The 19195-nt window shown below is 39.4% G+C and overlaps 1 pseudogene across 1 annotated transcript; it reads right to left on the minus strand.

Annotated features, from left to right (window-relative positions):
- Nucleotides 1-2466: 2466 nt before the first annotated feature.
- On the minus strand, nucleotides 2467-4567 carry LOC145133525 (cytochrome P450 81Q32-like; annotated as a pseudogene). Its single transcript, XR_013718604.1, has 2 exons — nucleotides 3643-4567; nucleotides 2467-3296 (listed from the first exon to the last, which is right to left on the minus strand). The product of XR_013718604.1 is annotated as a cytochrome P450 81Q32-like (transcript).
- Between the last annotated feature and the right edge of the window lie 14628 nt (nucleotides 4568-19195).

Genomic DNA, 19195 nt, shown 5'->3' on the forward strand with positions numbered 1-19195 from the left:
ACGTAAAAGAACTAATCACTTCTAGAAACTAATTTCTAGAAAACCAATTCGCATCCGTCGATTGGCACGGGTAAACGGCTAGTGTGTGTGTGTGTGTGTGTATATATATATATATATATATATATATATATATATATATATATATATATATATATATATATATATATATATATATATATATGAGTAGGATCAAATGAGAACACCTAAAAGGTTGAGAACGCGAGAGTAGATATGGACCATCTAATTTTTAAGATGTGTGGCTATAATTAATTGTTATTTTTCTAATTATTAATACATTTAAATTTTAATTTTTAAATTAAAGAAAATTATAAAGGCTATTAAGGTAAATAAACATTACCCTAATTTTGTAAACTCCTATAATTACTCTCTGCCTCTCTATTTCTTGACCTAATCTCATAGAGCATTAAATCGACATCTTCAACATATCACCGCCTCATCCCTACGCCAGCATCAGACCTCGCCATCACCAAAACCCTCCAAGGCTTCAACGCCAAATCGCCCCCTGCAACTCGATCTCCAATCATTCTCCTACAACTCGATTTTAGTTCACCGATATTCATTGGAGATTCTAGACCTGCATCCTTGAATTCGATGAAACAGAAGCGGAAGGGAAGAGAAGATGATGGCGAAGATGTTGAAGATGACCGCATTGAAGAAGAACGGAGAAACAGCAAGAAATACAAAGGGGACGAAGAGAACAGTGGAGCAGGATGGATTTAAAAAAATTAGCGGTTCATGAAAGGAGGATCGAATTCGATATGGAGGATCGAATGAGGTATTATTCACTTGTAGTACCCTGACTTCATCTTAAATTTTCTCATAATTGACGCGTCTATGAGGAATGTGATATAATCGGAATCTTTGACTCATTTGAGATAATTTTTAAGTTCAGTTTTGATTAATAGATGTTTATTAGGTCTTGGCAGTTCACGTTCATACTCTTACCTGTGTTCTTTTTTTCCGCTAGTTAAAAACCATATTTAATTTCTATATGTTCTGAGAATCTATGAGGTTTGAAGCATTCTTGATCTATTGCTCTATGATACTTTGTTTACTGCGGTTCCCATTTTAGCACTAGAATTCTGATCTTCTGTCTGCTTCTCTGTTCGTCTCCCCTGATGCATTAATCTTAGAGAAATGATTTAGAATTTCATATGATTTCATTTTCATCCCTTCTTATTGTTCTAACTCTTGTTTATATATTATGAATGTGACTGTTAATTTATCAATATAAATTTAGTTGTAATCTTATATGAATACAATGTCAAATGTCTTATTTTGCAGTTAATCATCGATTAATATAAGTATATTGTAACTGCATGATTTTATACATTAATGATTTATGTTTTGAACATGTGTAATTTAGAGCTTGATGTTTCGAAGAAGGATAACCGTAAAGCATGGAAATGCAGCGCTCTTCGTTTCTATATGTATGATAGCAACAAGAAAATTGGAAGAAAAAAACAATGTTATAGGAATTTATTTATGATTCACTTTATATTCATTTATGAATATAACTACTGAAAATATAGGAATTTAGATGTATTTTGTATTATGGTAAATGTATTCATGTATGATTAGAGTTGTATTCATTTATGATTATAATTAGAGGCGTATTTATTTGTAATGAAATGATGAATTCTTAAACATTTTTTGATATCAATTGATGAACAAAAAACAAAAGACAAATCCAGTCACGACATTTTCATTTATGAATATGACACTATTTGATAAAATTAAATCATAAAATTAGTAAATTGTTATATATTTTTAGTCAATTGTATACTCAATAAATTAGTTTAATATTTATTCATTTAAAGACAAGAATCACGTAAAGCAAAATAAAATCATTTGAAATTGATAATTTTTTTTCTCATTCATTAATGATATAAAGAAAATGGAAAAAAAATCCTTTTTTTGGTAACAGTCAATTAGAATCCCAAAAATTTAGGAAAATATCATTTTATTTTATTTTTTATAATTTAATTAAAAAGACAAGTTTACCTATATGCCCTTATATATCGATTGGTTCAGAACCGTTCTCGCGTTCTCAACCTTTTAGGTGTTCTCATTTGATCATTTCCATATATATATATATATATATATATATATATATATATATATATATTATTTTTTTTAGTACAAATTAAAGAAAATAAGCTCTAAATAGTAGCACCTAGTTGTCTTCGATCACATAATTCCCATCAGACTGCTTGGGGAAAATAAAAATTCTCCCTTAGTTAACTCTAATGGTTGTGGCTATCAAAATCGAGAAACCTTATGAGTGATTTTGTCACTCATCTTCTAGACTAATCAAAGTAACAGTTTACTGTCTTTAATTATCTTTTATACTGCTATTAAATAGCTTATAGGAAGAGAGGACTTCATAATGCTTTTGGTTGCCGCATCTTATTTAATATGAAACAATGCTTAAATAGCTTACAAAACAGATAGAAAAGGATTACTAAGATAGGCACAAAAGAACTAGGTTGCTTAATAATTAAGAAGAAGAGATTAAAATGATCTATAAAATACGTTTCAACCAGGTACCTCCATCCTACCTGTTGCACTCTTAATCTGACTCTTTCATATAATACATTCTTAGACAATTAAAATATATCCATTTATAATGACACTCATTATAGATATCTTCACATCTGAGATAACAGTTTGGCCATCATTCCACGGGACTGACACTTCGCCACCAAGGGTTTAGCTTTTGGTGCGATCAATCCTACTCCTGCGGTCATGTCAATCATCTCGTTGGTCGGTCTTTCCCACTCGAAGCATTGAATAAGCGTAGCCATCGTCAACCCGATCATACGCATTCCCAAGTTTTCTCCTGGACACCTCCTCCTTCCGGTCCCAAATGACATTAGCTTATAGTTATACCCATTTCCCGTACCTTTTAACCCTAGGAATCTTTCTGGCTTAAACTTTTCAGGGTCTTCCCAGTTCTTTGGATCATTTTGTATCGCCCACACGTTCATCAGTAGCATTGTACCACTTGGTATGTGGTAACCTCCCACCATACAATCCTTTCCAGACTCATGTAACAAGAGTGGAGCAGCAGGGTATATACGCATAGTCTCGTTTATTATACAACGTAGATAAGGAAGGTTCGTCAAATCTGATTCGTTAACTAGACGATCTTCCCCAACACAATTGTCGATCTCAGTCTGCACTTTCTTTAGAGCTTCTGGATTGTTTAGCAAAAGCGATAACATCCATTCCATTGTTACACTCGATGTATTGCTTCCTGCTGATATTAGTACCTATCAGTATCACCAGAAAATCAGTAAACTTAGCCGTATTATATAATTTAAAAAAAAAACAGAATGTTTGAATTGCAATTTCGAAGTGGAATTGTAATGTTAAAAAGAATTAAAACGATGTATATTATCATAAGTAGACTTTGACATAAAATTATTTTCTTTTGCTAAATTGCTATTAATGTTGTATATATAATCGAAATAATAGTATTAAAACATTTCTACTCATTTTTGTTGCGTTCCCAAGACCATATAAATCGTGTTTGAAATGCTATAATTGGTTCCTTGTCCGTGGACCTATTTTGCATTGACCATAAATAACATTAAAAAATCTAATTTTAATGAGTACCTGCAATAATCCCTTGATAACTTCATCGCTGTGATTTTCAGGTTCTTTTTGTTGCGACATCAGTAGAAATTCAATCAAATTATTCTTCTCATCGGAGCTACCACCCTCCGCCTCCACCACGGTTTTTCTCCTCTGCTCTTCTATCAAATCTTGCATTAACGCATGCCACTTTTCATTTAACGCCACCATTTCCTTCTCTAAGTGTTTCCCTCCCACCCACTTCCACCATGGCAAATAGTCAGACACATGGGTCGCCCCCATCACAATAAACAACTCCTGGACAAGCTCCATAAACCGCCCAGCCTCTCCCCCTTCAACATCACACCTCCTCCCGGCAATCGTCATCATCACCACATTCAACACCACCTCAAATAACACCGACTTCATCTCCATCATCCCGTCCCTTACTACTCTCGGGTACATGACATTCTTAACCAGGTGGTGCACCACTTCTGCACGAATGGTGCTAAGGGTTCGTACCTGGCAAGATGACAAAAGCTCATGGCTGACCACGCGGCGGAGGCTACGCCAGTTATCATTATGGCTTGACCATTTAATGGTGGTGTAGTCCAACCCAAGGTGTTTTCCGGCAAGCAGACGGGGACGATTGGCGAAAGTAAGGTCGTTGGTGGTGAGTCATTCCTCCACCACTTCCGGAGACGAAACTAAGAAAACCCTTCGGGCGCCCAAGCGAAGCATGAGCATCGGACCATGGCGGGCGGAGAGTTTACCTAAGGCTCGGTAGAGCGGCCGGCTTCTCAGCAGGTAAAGATGACCCACAATGGGTAAACATGGGAAGGGGCTTGGTGGTAAATTTCTGATTTTCCCTAGGGCAACTTTCATAATCCATATTACGGCAACGATTGAGAAAATTATAAAAAATATTGGCTCCATATTTATTCAGGGCTTAATTTGTTGTATATTATTCTCGTCCAAATGCTACCACATATTTATAGTGAGAGCATGGACAGAAATTAATGCTACCACTTAGGCATAAACGCGTGATTTTCCTTGAAACATCGTACCTGTCTCCATATATCGGCATCAAATCAATATATAACAAGGCGCATATATAATATTGCGTGGTCTTAAAATGAAAACATTTATCTCAAAAAAATCATGTTATTTCATTTGCAATCAATCAAACTTAGGTTGGACATAGTCTCCCCACCTTACACTCGTGTCAGGCTACTTAATCAACGATGAGGAGTTTGAATTAGAAGAAAGTGTTCATATGATGATGGGTAGCTACCAAGCGAAATTAAAGAAAAGGTCTTCTTCAAATGCATATAAGATTCAACCAAACATATGAAATGCATAAAATGGCATCAATGAACAATACAACTTGCATTAAAGTGAACGATTTGCATTTGAGAAAGACAAATTAGCTAAAAAAAACAAGAAAAAACACTTGAAGATAAGCAAAAGGCACCCTAGGAAAAGCCAAAGGTGAATGACTGCAAAAATATATCAATGGAAGTTTTTGATACAAAACACCAACCAACTTTGGAGATTGGAGCTCCAATTGGTTTTAATGTTGTTTGCGAACATTAAGAAAAAAGAACATTGCCAGTCTTGTTTTTTTATCATGTTTTTGTTTCATTTTTTATTTTAATTGGTGTTCTGTTTTATTTTTCTTGTTTTATCTTACTTATGTATTGTATTTCAAATAATGAATTATTTCTATTTTTAATATTCTTGTGTTTATTAAAAAAAAGCTATTAAGGAGTGAGAGTAAAATGTGACTATTTCTATTTTTATTAATTTTTTATTTATTCTTGTGTTTATTAAAAAAAAAACTATTAAGGAGTGGGAGTAAAAGGTGACTATTTTTATTTTTATTAATTTTTTTATTTATTTATCAAAGTATAGTATTTTAATTTTATTTTAAAAAATAAAATAACATGAAGTGAAGTGAAAGATTACTATTTCCGAAGATTTAAGGAGTGGTAGTGAAAGTGAAAGGAAAATGGATGGCGCCTAGGTGGCAAAGTAAAAATGAGAAATATTGTCGAAACAAAAGTTCGTGTAAGTATTTGTAAAAACTTGACAATCATATTATGTTTCTTTAAAAACAAAAATTAGAGTTAATTCACATCGAAAGTAGCAACAAATGTTTAACGACATTAAAATTTTACACTCTGTTCCATCCGGATCTTCTGCCAAATCAACTCGGATTTTTAACAAGCTACAATACAAAACGAAAGACAAATATAATGATTATTATTTTTAGGATTTAATGTAATGTTCTTTCTAATTTTATGTTTATCAGGTGTTTAATGTAACTTTTTATTTTTCATTATGGTAATGTAACTTTTATTTGTTTTATTATTGAAAATTTTATTTTTTTTAGCATAATGTTGTGTTTTTATTAAAGTAATTTATTAAAAAAAAGGTATATAGATGATGTAAAATTGTGAATATTTCCTACCACTAGTAAATGTATAGTACTATGTAGTAGTTGTGATATTGAGATGACATTAAAAATCTTGTGGAGTATAACTAAAAACCTTATAATTATTATATATATATATTTTCTTTTTGTTTACATTTTTAATAGAGATTTAATAAAAAAAAGTTGTTAATTTTCATTTAATAAATTATTTAAAGTATTTAATGTTATCTAATTATTTGTTATTATTTTTAGATTTTATTAACTTTCATCTAATTAATTTTTTAAACTTTTCTTTGAATAGATTATATAGTGTTGTTTTTGTTTTAATAATTTGTTAATCTACATTATATAATGTTTTATTACCTTTTATCAAATACATATATATATATATATATATATATATATATATATATATATATATATATATATATATATATATATATATATATACCCATTACAACTATATCATTTTAGATGCATAACGGAAATGATTCATGTACATATTTTTTAGACTTTTAAATATCCAATGTTATATTTGAAATAATACATTTGTGGAGTCATTATAGGGCATCAGGTACCCTTCATTCAATGATACTTTTACGTAATGACAACTATTAACAATGCCAATTGCAATATAAGTGTATTGATGTCTAAGTGGCGGATATGACTGAAATGGTAAGTATGTCATACTATATGTTATGTTTAACCTATGTAATATAATATTGTATTTGGAAGAAATCATGATACCCATTTTGGCACTTAACCAATATTGATTAGGTACGGGTATATCCATCCAAAAAAAATTCAACTAGTTTTATATGTTAATGTAACATCCCGGTGTTAAGGTACTTCCAAATTCAACCCTATAATTTTATTATATCATGTTTTGGTCCATAAGTAGAAGGAAGTGTCCATTGGAAGCCCTGGTGGCTAAATTGTAATTTGGGAGGAATGGGAGTACGCTATGCGTACGTGCGTACGCTTAGCGTACTAGGACGCGTCCTAATACGTTGGGCGTACATCAGCGTACGCGGGGAGTACTCACCAGGTTTGGAAACCCTAAATTTTAGGGTTGAGCCCCTATATAACCATCCTTATAACCTAATTTTCCCTCACCTATCCTACCTCCAATACCCTTGTGACGTTTTGCAAACCCTAACCCTTGAGTTTGTGGTTTGAGCTTAAGTGTGTGTTCTTGGTGTGTTAAAGGAAGAAAGAAGATACATTGAGGAGCCTTGGTGTGGAAGCAAGCTTGTAGATCTGGGATCTTTGCCTCCTTGGGAAGCTCCAGAAGGTATAAAGCTTTGATCTTGCCTTGCATTTGCTTAAGATCTTGTCATGAGAAGTTTTATGAGTTTTTAGTCCCTTTTCTTGGACTTAATGAGTATGAGCTACAATAAGACCAAAGGAGCTGTCCTTTCAGAAGATTTGAGGTGCATTAAGTCGTAAAAATGCTATCTTGACTCATTTGGTGCTTGTATGCAAGTTATAGAGGTCTTAAGTGGTTAAGACAAACTAGGGTTTTGGTTTTGGAACTTATTAAGGCATGCATAACCATAAATTTGGAAACTTTATGGTTTGGAACACCTTTTTAGGCTTAGATCTGAATTTGGACGTTTGGACTTGTTGAATTAAGCACATAATGGAAGTTTTGCATGGCCACTGCGTACGTTGGGCGTACCATGGCGTACGTTGGGCGTAGATGGTCAACTGCCCGCTTTTGGTCAAGAGCGGAGTACGCGGGGCGTAGGAGCTAAGTATGTTGGGCGTACTCAGCTGGGTTGAATTTCTTTTGACCGTTGACTTTTGACCTAGTTTGATCTCAAGGGAATTTTGGGTATTTTGTTATGAAACCTAAGGTCTGGGTCTCTTCTTGTGTATATGTGACCTGTAGAGTTGACTCGTGGAGCAATATTCTTTTATGTTGCATGTACGAATTTGCGAGGTGAGTTTTCCTCACTATACTTGTGGGTCGAAGGCACCAAGGCCAACCCATTGGATTGATAGCATGTTATGAATGCTATTGTACTGTAGTGATCTGTTAGATCGGTATCCTGGTATATAGCATAATTCTATGCTTAGTGATCTTTAGATCTGTTTGACTGACTGTAGACTGTTATATGATTATTTATATATGTGCACATGTTTGGTCGGTGGCTGAGGCTTCACTGCTTTGTGCGTAAGCCAACGGGTCGGGGCATACCAACCCGATGGTTGAATGTGCCCGAGCGTATTCCATCCCGAGGATGATTGGACCCATAGTGTATTGGCATTCCAACATGATGGTTGAGGGGCCTGGGGTATTCCAACCTGATGGTTGATTGGATCCATAATATGTTGGTATTCCAACCCGATGGTTGAGGGGCCTGGGGTATTCCAACCCGATGGTTGATTGGACCCAGAGTATGCTGTTAGTTGTATTTGTTATCTGTTCATGTATTGGGATTTTGGGGGAACTCACTAAGCGTTGGCTAACAGTTTTGGGTTATGTTTCAGGTACTTCAGAGGATCGCGGGAAGGCGAAGGCGTGACCGTACACATCCTCATATTTTGGACTTATGTTTTGGGAACTCTGATGTTGAAATACTTTTGAAAACTATGTTTGTAAACAATTTATGAAAGTGGTTGGTTTCTAAAAGTTTAAATTTTTCATGATTTTTATGGATGTTACAAGTTGGTATCAGAGCCTTGGTTTGAGTGAATTGGAGGAACACTCTTGTGAATCCAGTCTCAAACTAAGAAAAAGATTTTAAAAATGATTTTCAAAGTATTTTTCAAATAATCAAAAAGGATGTGGTGTGTACGATCAGTCGGAGCCAGTAAGTAGACCCCAAATTACCACATTTTTATTTGATATTGTGGTATGTTAGAACCGCATTCTAGTGATAGGCTAGCGATCTTCAGGAATTGCATGATAGAATTGCCTGATTACATGATGCCTGATAGCCTAGGATTCTTCTTTATATGAAATTGACATCATTATTGTAGTTGCTTAGTGTATGCATCATAATTATATATAACTAAGATTATGTAGCTTGAGAATGTTTGGTTTGGCCTTATTTCCTATTCTTGTTTGATGAAGGGCTTAGGGTAGGATCAGAGCCAGAAGGTCAGGTGCGCTCTGAACCATGCGGTGGTTGTATGACATTGAGGGTTGTTTTTTCACTTTCTCTTGCCCAGCTGACCATAAGATCAGGTGCGCTCTGAACCTTCTGAGGTCCGGAGCGAAGGATTGGTGGGGACTTGTTACGAGATCGTATTCTAATGAGCAGAGAGCCGTTGTGTCTTGGGAGAATTTTTTAGAGACGTTTCAATCTAGATATGTGTCGCTGATGGAGCGTGAGAGGCAGGCTAAGGAGTATCTGGATCTGAGGCAGGGTACGAAGTCGGTGACAGAGATCACCAAGATGTTCACGGAGAGGGCCATGTTCTATCCTGAGTTTGCTGCATCTGAGCAGGCTCAGATGACCCGTTACTTGAGCATGCTCAATACGGATAACAATCAGTTTGTATCCATTCGGAGTTATGGTACATTGCTGGAGTTGAAGGAGGCCGCCAAGCAGCGTGAGATTGAGATAGAGCTTCACACAAGAGAGCAGAGACTGGCCCTGGCGTAGTCGTAGCCTGCGCCGAAGCAGTTTAGGACCGCTGATTCTAGGTCGGGGAGTTAGAGGGGCCGCACTTGTAGGAAGTGCGGCAAGGTTCATGATGGAGCGTTTCGATCTGCTTCAGGATGCCACAAGTGTGGCAAGCAGGGTCACATTGCAAGGGACTGTCGACAGCAGGCTCCAGCTTCTGGCATCATACTTTGTTATAATTGTGATCAGGTAGGCCATATGAAGGCCTAGTGTCCCTTGCTTTTTTCCAGACCAGAGCAGGCTCCAACACCGGCTACTTTGAGGATCACAGATGGGAGTCAGGGCAGGGTGGAACCCCCGAGGGCTCGAGGTCGCGCTTTCCATCTCACTGCCGAGGAGGCTATAGCAGCTCTAGATGTTGTGACTGGTATGTTCCTATTTGTTATTTTGTTGTTCATGTTTATGTTATGCTTATATGTATGCTTCTGATAGGTACGTTCCTAGTGAACTCTTTGCCTGCTCTTGTGCTGTTTGACTTGGGTGCGAGTCTGTCTTTTGTATCTCGATCTTTCAGTTAGGAGTTTTATATGCCGGTTGGGGAGTTAGAGTGTCCCTTGCGGGTGAAAATCGCCAACGAGCACGGGGTTTCTGCATTTTTGGTATATCAGCGTTGTGTGCTAGAGATATTCGAGGCGTCTTATCCGATTGATCGGATCCCTATAGCCAGGGGATGTACGCGTGATAGTGGGTATGAACTGGCTGAGTAGGTTTAGTGTCATGATTGATTGTGAGGGCCAGCGAGTGGTAGTTCGAACCCCAACTGGGGGAGAACTGGTTATTTATGGAGAGGGCACCAGGGTCGGTTCAGGGTTTTGTTCAGCAGCCAGGGCTCGTTAGTATATTCAGCACGGGTGTACAGGTTATTTGGCTTATGTGTTTGACACTCGAGTTGGGGATCAGATTTCGGTTTCAGAGGTTCTAGTGGTCAGGGAGTTTGCTGATGTGTTTTCGGAGGAGTTGCCCTGTGTGCCTCCCGAGAGGCAGGTCAAGTTCAGGATTGACCTTGTGCTAGGCGCAACCCCGATTTCCAAGCCGTCGTACCGCTTGGCACCGCCTGAGATGCAGGATTTATCATCTTAGCTACAGGAGCTGTTAAGAAAGCAGTTCATTAGACAGAGCAGTTCTCCGTAGGGAGCTCCGATACCGTTAGTAAAGAAGAAGGATAGTTCGAAACGGATGTGTATTGATTACCGGGAGTTAAACGAGTTAACGGTGAAGAACCGTTATCCCCTTCTGCGGATTGATGACCTCTTTGATCAGTTGAAGGGTGCATCTTGGTTCTCCAAGATAGATCTGAGGTCTGGGTATCATCAGGTTAGAGTGAGAAAGGGGGACGTGGAGAAGACCGCGTTCCGGACTCGTTAGTGGCATTACGAGTTCGTGGTGATGTCATTCGGGCTCATCAATGCGCTTGCTGTGTTTATGGATTTGATCAATCGGGTATGCAGGCCGATGCTTTACCAATCAATTATTGTATTTATTGATGATATATTGGTGTATTCCAAGAGCAGAGAGCAGCACGAGGAGCATCTTCGAAAGCTTCTGGGGGTTTTGAGGCGAGAACAACTTTATACTAAGTTCTCGAAGTGCGAGTTTTGGTTACGAGAGGTCCTGTTCCTATGGCACCTCGTTAACCAAGATGGGAGTTTGGTCGATCCGGCCAAGATCGAGGTTGTGATGTAGTGGGAGGTTCCGAAATCTCCTTCTAATATCAGGAGTTTCTTGGGTTTGACAGGGTACTATCGGAGATTCATTCAAGATTTCTCTAAGATTGTGGTACCCCTCACTCTTCTGACGAGGAAGGGGGTGGATTTCCGATGGGGTCCTGAGCACCAGTTGACATTTGAGACTCTTCGGCAGAGGCTATGCGAGGCGCCGGTATTAAGCCTCCCGGAGGGAGTCGAGTATTTTTTGGTATTCTGTGATGCATCCATCACGGTTTAGGGTCGGTCCTCATGCAAATAGGACAGGTGATTGCTTATGCTTCGCGGCAGTTGAAGTCGCATGAGTCGCGATATCCCACACACGATTTGGAGTTGGGGGCAGTGGTGTTCGCCCTCAAGATTTGGAGACACTATCTATATGTGGTCTGTTGTACTATCTACACGGATCAGAAGAGTTTGAGGCACATTTTGGATCAGCCAAACCTGAACATGAGGCAGCGCAGGTGGCTGGATGTTGCCAAGGATTATGACTGCGAGATCCTTTATCATCTGGGAAAATCGAATGTGGTAGCGGATGCATTGAGTCGTAAGTTGGCTGGGTCTTCAGATTGGGTGACATGTATGAGGATATCAATTGATTCTCCGCTTTTGGGATTGATCATGGAGGCTCATGCCGAGGGAGTTGGGAAGGAAAACTGGAAGCAAGAAAGGATCAGAGGCGATATTGAAAGATTTGCCACGGATAGTGGAGGGTTATTTACCCGGTTTGGTCAGGTCTGGGTTCCAGTTTCTGGTGGGATCATGCAGATTGTGTTAGAGGAGGCTCATAAGTATCATTTTTCTATTCATCCGGGGGCCACCAAGATGTATCAGGATTTGAAATTGAGCTATTGGTGGTTGTGTATGAAGAGGGAGATAACTTGGTATGTGGAGAGATGCTTGACCTGCAGGATGGTCAAGGCTGAGCATCAGAGGCCGCATGGCAAGCTGCAGCCTCTAGAGGTTCCCATGTGGAAATGGGAGCAGATTTCTAGGGGTTTTATCACCAAGTTGCCGAAGACGACAAAGGATTATCATGCTATATTGGTCATCGTGGATCGATTGACCAAGAGTACCCACTTTTTGGCGTTTCGGGATAGTTCCTCGTCCGAAAAGTTGGTTGATGTGTATTGTAACATCCAGATTTTCAGGGACATTATTGTGTATGTTAATCTTGAGATTTAAGGAGGGACTCGACGAGTTGAGGGACCGACTCGCCGAGTCGAGTCGAGATTTCCGCGTGGATTTAATGAATGGACTCGACGAGTCAGAGGAGGGACTCGCCGAGTAGGTGCTGGGCAGAGAAACCCTAATTTCCCGGGTTTGGGACCTATTTAAAGGCATTTATAGCCTCAATTGCGGCCACCTTCCCCTGAGAAACCCTAGAGAGCAGAGAGAAATCTTGTAGTGCAAGAGGAGGGCTAATTCATCATTCTTTGGTGTGTTTTAGCAAAGGGAAGGAAGGATTTCGAGCTAGGCTGACTTGTGGGACTCAAATCTTCCATCATTTCGTTCAGAGCTGCTGTGGGAGGTAAGGATTCATGTCTATCTTCATTTGAGTAATAGATTTCATGAATCTAGGGTTTCATCTCTTCACTTTGGTAAGAGATCTAGTGTATGTGATGTCCCCTGGTGACAATATTATAAGATCTGGACCTTGAGAGGTCCAGAGAGTCCCTATTCTTCAGGTTTATGCAATCCTTTATGAGTTTTGGGGCCTAGGTTATTATATTAAGGGTTATTTTGGCATATAGAGATGATAGTGTGATGCATGGGCCTAAAGTTCGAACCTTTACGTGACTTTTGAGTGCTAGAAGGTTAAATCTACTAGTTGGTGAAGCAGATCGGACCTCAGAAGGTCGTTTGAGTGTTGCCATGGAAGGAACTCGCCGAGTCCATAAGGGGACTCGACGAGTCGAGTCGGGTTGAACCGCGATTCATGACCAGTGGTGACTCATCGAGTGGAAAGTTTGCTCGGCGAGTCGAGTGAGGTTTAGATAGACCCAGAGGACACGCTTGGACTCGCCGAGTCACCTATGTGCACTCAACGAGTCTGGTCAAAGTTGACTGTTGACTTTCGTTGACTTTTAGGGTCCAATCAATGTTTGGAATTTTGAGCCATTGGAGGGGTAAAATGGTCTTTTACCCTCCTGAGAGAACTTAGAGAGGGAATAGCCTAGCCTTTGAGAGTCATATTGATTAGAGTAATTATTTTATGTGAGTAGGCGGAGGCTAGATCAGTATTTCCGAGTTCGAGATTTACCGAGTTACCCGAGGTGAGTCTTCTCACTATACTTTACCTAGAGTGGTAATTAGAGTTGTGTGACAGAGTACCTTGTATGCTATATATATGATGTGATACACTGCATTATTTCTATGTGATTTATGCTATGTATTGTTCAGAGTTTACAGAGTTAGGGCCGGAAGGTCCACAGAGTTAGGACCAGAGGGTCCACAGAGTTAGGACCAGAGGGTCCACAGAGTTATAGCCTCGAGTGGCTAATACGTGTTGTATGTGGTATTTTAGGGAACTCACTAAGCTTTTATGCTTACAGTGTTATGTGTTATGTGTTTCAGGTACTAGTGACGATCGAGGGAAGGCGCCGACATGATCCGTACACACAGACCGAGGATTTTATTTGTGATCTTGGGATATGTTTTATTTGATGACAATTGTTGAACATGAGATTTGAGAATGTTTAAATGATAATCATGTTGTTTGAAAAATGAAAAATTGTTTGAAAATTTACGTCGTTACAAGTTGGTATCAGAGCCTTGGTTTGAGGGATTCGGACGCACCTTTGGGCGTATCTGAACTCAAACTGAGGATTTGAGGAATTTTTCGCAATAAAACAATTTTTCTAAAAAGAGTAAATGGTTTGAGACGAGCAGAGCAGAGCAGTGTGTACGGTCAGCCAGCGCCCGAACGGTGATTTCCCAAAATACCCTTACATTATGTGTTATGAGATATTATGTGATGTACTATACATGCTAGAGATAGGCTAGGTATTTCATATTTTAGGACTAGAGTGGCCTGATTTGTAATGCCTTAGCCTAGGAATTGATGTTATATGTGATGTGCCTTCTAGTATGAGTATCCAGCAGGAATCCTTTTAGAGAGGGATCTGAGTAGAGGAGTAATCTAGGTGAGATACCTAGATGAGCATTTGAGGAGTCTACTGAGAGAGTAGTCAGATGCCCGCGTGGGATAAAGTTGCTTGAGTTCGGTGATATCCTTTGAGTATGAGGAGAGCAAGTGGGTAATAACCTAGAGTGATTTTACATGTTAGTAGAGATTATTCGTTGCCCGAATGCTGCTTGCTTCGTGCTTTGTGGAACTCTTGATGATGGGAGTCACCTACTAAGTGAATATGACGATATTCAGGAGGTAGATGGCTGGCATCATAAAGAGTTCTTCAGCAGCTGATGGCGGAGAAGTGTGAGAACCTAGGAAGAGCCTAGGAAAGGGTGACCCTAGTCAGATGAGTACGCTGACAGAGTAGAGCATTTCGCAGAGGAGCGAACACACGTGACAGGATTGGTGATCGAGAAGGTTGAGCAGCTACTTAGGAACTCGGGGATGGTCCGTGCAGAAAGTATGGGTAGATGTGGCAGGTAGTATGGGCCCGTACTACTGAAAGTAGAGGACCCATACTCGATACAGGGAACATTCCGGAGATTTTAAGTAGCAGATCGAGAGGTGATTTCATGGTTCGAGTACCATGATTTGTAGCAGATCGAGAAGTGATTTCATGGTTCGAGTACCATGATTTGTAGCAGATCGAGAGGTGATTTCATGGTTCGAGTACCATGATTTGTAGCAGATCCCGAGGTGATTTCATGGTTCGAGTACCATGATTTGTAGCAGATCGCGAGGTGATTTCATGGTTCGAGTACCATGATTTGTAGCAGATCGAGAGGTGATTTCATGGTTCAAGTACCATGATTTGTAGCAGATCGAGAGGTGATGTCATGGTTCGAGTACCATGATCCAAAGCAGACTGAGAAGAGAGAACATGGTTTGAGTACCATGATTGTAGCAGACTGTGAAGAGAAAACATGGTTCGGGTACCATGATTCATAGCAGATCGAGAGGTGGCCACATGGTTCGAGTACCATGATGTCGCACCCCGAAACCGGCGGCGGAAACGTTCCGGGGTGGAGGACGTCATACGTAGTATCACAACCATTGAACATAGTAATCATAGTAAGCACAACCATTACATTACCTAAGAAAAGTTACATTCGTTTGAGAATGGAGAAATACATAGTTTATATACATCAGTATATCAAAAGTAAAGACGAGACTTCTATACACTCCGTCTTCTCCAAAAGTAACGGGATACCTGCCTAACGAGAACCTGAGAATACAAGCAGTTTTAAAATATCAGCATAAAGCTGGTGAGTTCATAAGCATGTTTTGTAAGGAAATCCGGTTATTTAATCTTGTGATAAATAATTCATTTCCTTTAATAAAGATCGTTGTTATATCGAAGACCATTGTTACTGAGTTATGAATTACATAAGCATGTTTTCCCAGAAAATCCCATATTTTCTAACATGTAAGTTGGTTTCCATAGAATGAGAAAAACCTTGACTAATCATCAATAAGTTAAGAAAACCATAAGTTAGGATCCTGGAATTCCCCTCCAATACGAAAGTAGGTAGTTTTAATACATAAAACTATAGATGAAAGAAAGAAATCCGTGAATAAAGTTAGTTAATTTAGTACGTATTGTGAGTCGTATAACCATACTGATTTGACCCGTGACCTCCTTGACGTTTTTCAGGCGTCGATCGATTTTCAAAATTTGTCACCCCAGGCGTGCCGGCCTAACTGTAGCTAGCAGTTTAGGTGTGGGATTGTCAGTCCCGAATAGATCTATCCACAAATTTCACGTTCTCCCTCCAGGAGACTCTGGTTATACTTCCGAAGAGGATTTACTGGTAACCCGAAGGGTATATCGAAGATAAGTCTCACAAGTTAGAATTAACTAAATTACGGGATAACTGGTCGTCATCAAATTTCGAAATCGTTTGGAACAAAGTAGAGTATAAATAATTACATACAAAGTAATTATTTAGCATGATACTCTAGGTTTAACATGGATAAACTAAATCTGACATAGTTTATATATATTGACTTTGCATGAAATCTGAATCCGTAAAACAAGTAATAAAGATCTCAAATTATTCCCATAATAATTTGAATGGTTTGAGAAGTTTTCACGCTGTTCTGAAAACTATGTAATTATATTTAGAAAACGTCCCTTATGCTCCGCATGTTACAAAAGGGATACAGTATCTAAAGTTTGACAGAAAATCGTATAAATACATCAGTTTTTAAGTTATAAAGACCTTTATGATTTGCTTGTATTCCCCCCCTGAAAAACATGAAAAACTCGGAAAAGTGTAGGGGTATGAACTCACCAGACGAGAAATGTGCCGGATAGGATGCTAAGTGTCAATTTAGAGCTTGAACACGCGCGAGGATCCTATGTAACATGAGGACATACATAAGTGTATCTAATTAGACATTGAACTACTAATTAAGTAAGATAATACACCCGAGGCGCGAAAACACTTTATTTCAAGTGTTAGGAATGATTCGGGTTGCATCTAAGGAGTGTTGGGCCTTGATATGGAGTTTACTCTTCAAGTGTAAGTCCTTAGGGGTGTTTACGGTCCAAAGACCATATCCCCCATGAGTTTACGGCCATAAACTCATGGGAATGGTGCATTTGGGTGTTTCAAGGTCTCATGCTTCACAAGGAAGGGTTCTAGGGTTGATTCAAGGGCTTAGGAAGTGTTTGGGGCTTGGAATGGACCCTTTATGGAGTTTACGGTTTCTGAACCACTCCTTGGGGAGTTTACGGTCGTAAACCACTCCTTGGGGAGTTTACGGTCGTAAACCACTCCTTGGGGAGTTTACGGTCGTAAACACATGGGTTTACGGCCGTAAACTCATGTGTGTCCATTTTTCATGTGTTTTGGTGGTTGTAGGTCATGCATGCAAGGTTCTAGACCCAAATGTAAGCCATACAAGGTGTTAAGGGCACTTAAACACCCTTTGGAGGTGTTTACGGTTTTGGGAGACCTTCCCAAACCGTAAACTCATGTTTGCACCATTCAATCCATGTTTTAGGGTTCTAAGATCATTCCAGCAAGTTTCTAGGTCATTAGCCAAGCATTGAAGAGGGTTTGGGGCATCAAAACCCCATTTTGGGGTGTTTACGGTTCATGAATGTTCATGGACCGTAAACTCATGTTTACCCCCAAAAAGTCATGATCTTGGGGTTCTAAGTTCATGCATGCAAGTTTCTAAGCCATAGCTAAACACTAGAAGAGGTTTGGAAGGGTTTTGGGGCTTTAAAACCCCCTTTTGGGAGTTTACGGTTTTGGGAGGTGTTCCCAAACCGTAAACACAAGTTTTTGGGTCCTTTGGAGAGTTTAACCCACAGATTTGCATGCATGTTAAGTTAAACAACAAGCTAGGAAGGATTACTTACGATTTTGGAGCTTGAATGGGTGATTCTTGAGCAAAAATCCGATTTTTAGAGAGAGAGTGTAGAGAGAGAAAGTTCTAAGGTGGGAAAAAGGCTCAAATGGTGGCCACTCAACCTTTATATAGGCCTTGAGTTAGTGGCCAGGTGGGGACACACCCAATCCCGACATTAAACGGAGTTTAAAATTTTACCCGATTAAATGGTCGTCACCCGACTTAGCCGTAATTTAGAAGTTTTCCAAAAGATTATCGAGGGCGTTTCACATGATATTATTTCGTTCCGACATTTAATGATTTATAACAATAATTCTAAATGAATTATTTAAATTAAAAATTAACGGAAAACTTTATTAATAAAATAAATTTTTATTAACGGAATGGGTTACAGTGACGGAATAAATTTCGGGTTGTCACATCATCCCCCCGTTAGAGGAAATTTCGTCCCGAAATTTAGAATTAAGATACAAATCATGGATTTGGAAAGAGATGCGGATACTTCTGTTTCATTGAGTCTTCGCGCTCCCAAGTGAATTCGGGTCCCCGCTTGGCATTCCAACGAACCTTCACTATCGGGATGCGGCTTTGTTTCGTTCGTTTGATTTCTCGATCCATGATTTCGATTGGTTCTTCCACAAAGTTCAGATTTTCGTTGATCTTGATCTCATCAAGAGGGATCACAAGGGTCTCATCGGAAAGACACTTTTTAAGATTAGAGACGTGGAAGACAGGATGGATATTGCTAAGTTCATGAGGTAATCGAAGTTTGTAGGCTACGGGACCGATCCTAGCGAGGATCTCGAAGGGTCCTATGTATCTTGGATTCAGCTTTCCATGTTTTCCGAAGCGTATCATGCCTTTCCAGGGTGAGACTTTCAACAGGACACGGTCTCCAACCTTGAATTCCAAGGGTTTTCGTCGTTTATCGGCGTAGCTCTTTTGTCTATCTCGGGAGGCCTTAAGTCGTTCTCGGATTTGTACGATTCTTTCGGTGGTTTCGCGGATGATTTATGGACCAGTGAGAGTGCTGTCAGGGACTTGTCCCTTGACCAGCTGCGTGTCGCCCACCTCAGCCCAGGACAGAGGGGATCTGCACTTGCGGCCATAGAGGGCTTCGAAAGGCGCAGCCTTGATGCTAGTATGGTAGCTGTTGTTATAAGAAAATTCAACCAAAGGAAGATGAGTGTCCCACGATGCGCCGAAATCGATGACGCAGGCTCTCAACATGTCTTCCAAGGTTTGGATGGTCCTCTCACTCTGTCCATCTGTTTGAGGATGGTAAGCCGTGCTCATATCCAGCTTAGTTCCAAGAGTC

This window comes from Lactuca virosa, chromosome 1 (genome assembly GCF_052849685.1).
Source record: "Lactuca virosa cultivar CGN04683 chromosome 1, Lactuca_virosa_CGN04683_v6, whole genome shotgun sequence".
Taxonomy (NCBI): Eukaryota; Viridiplantae; Streptophyta; class Magnoliopsida; order Asterales; family Asteraceae; genus Lactuca; species Lactuca virosa.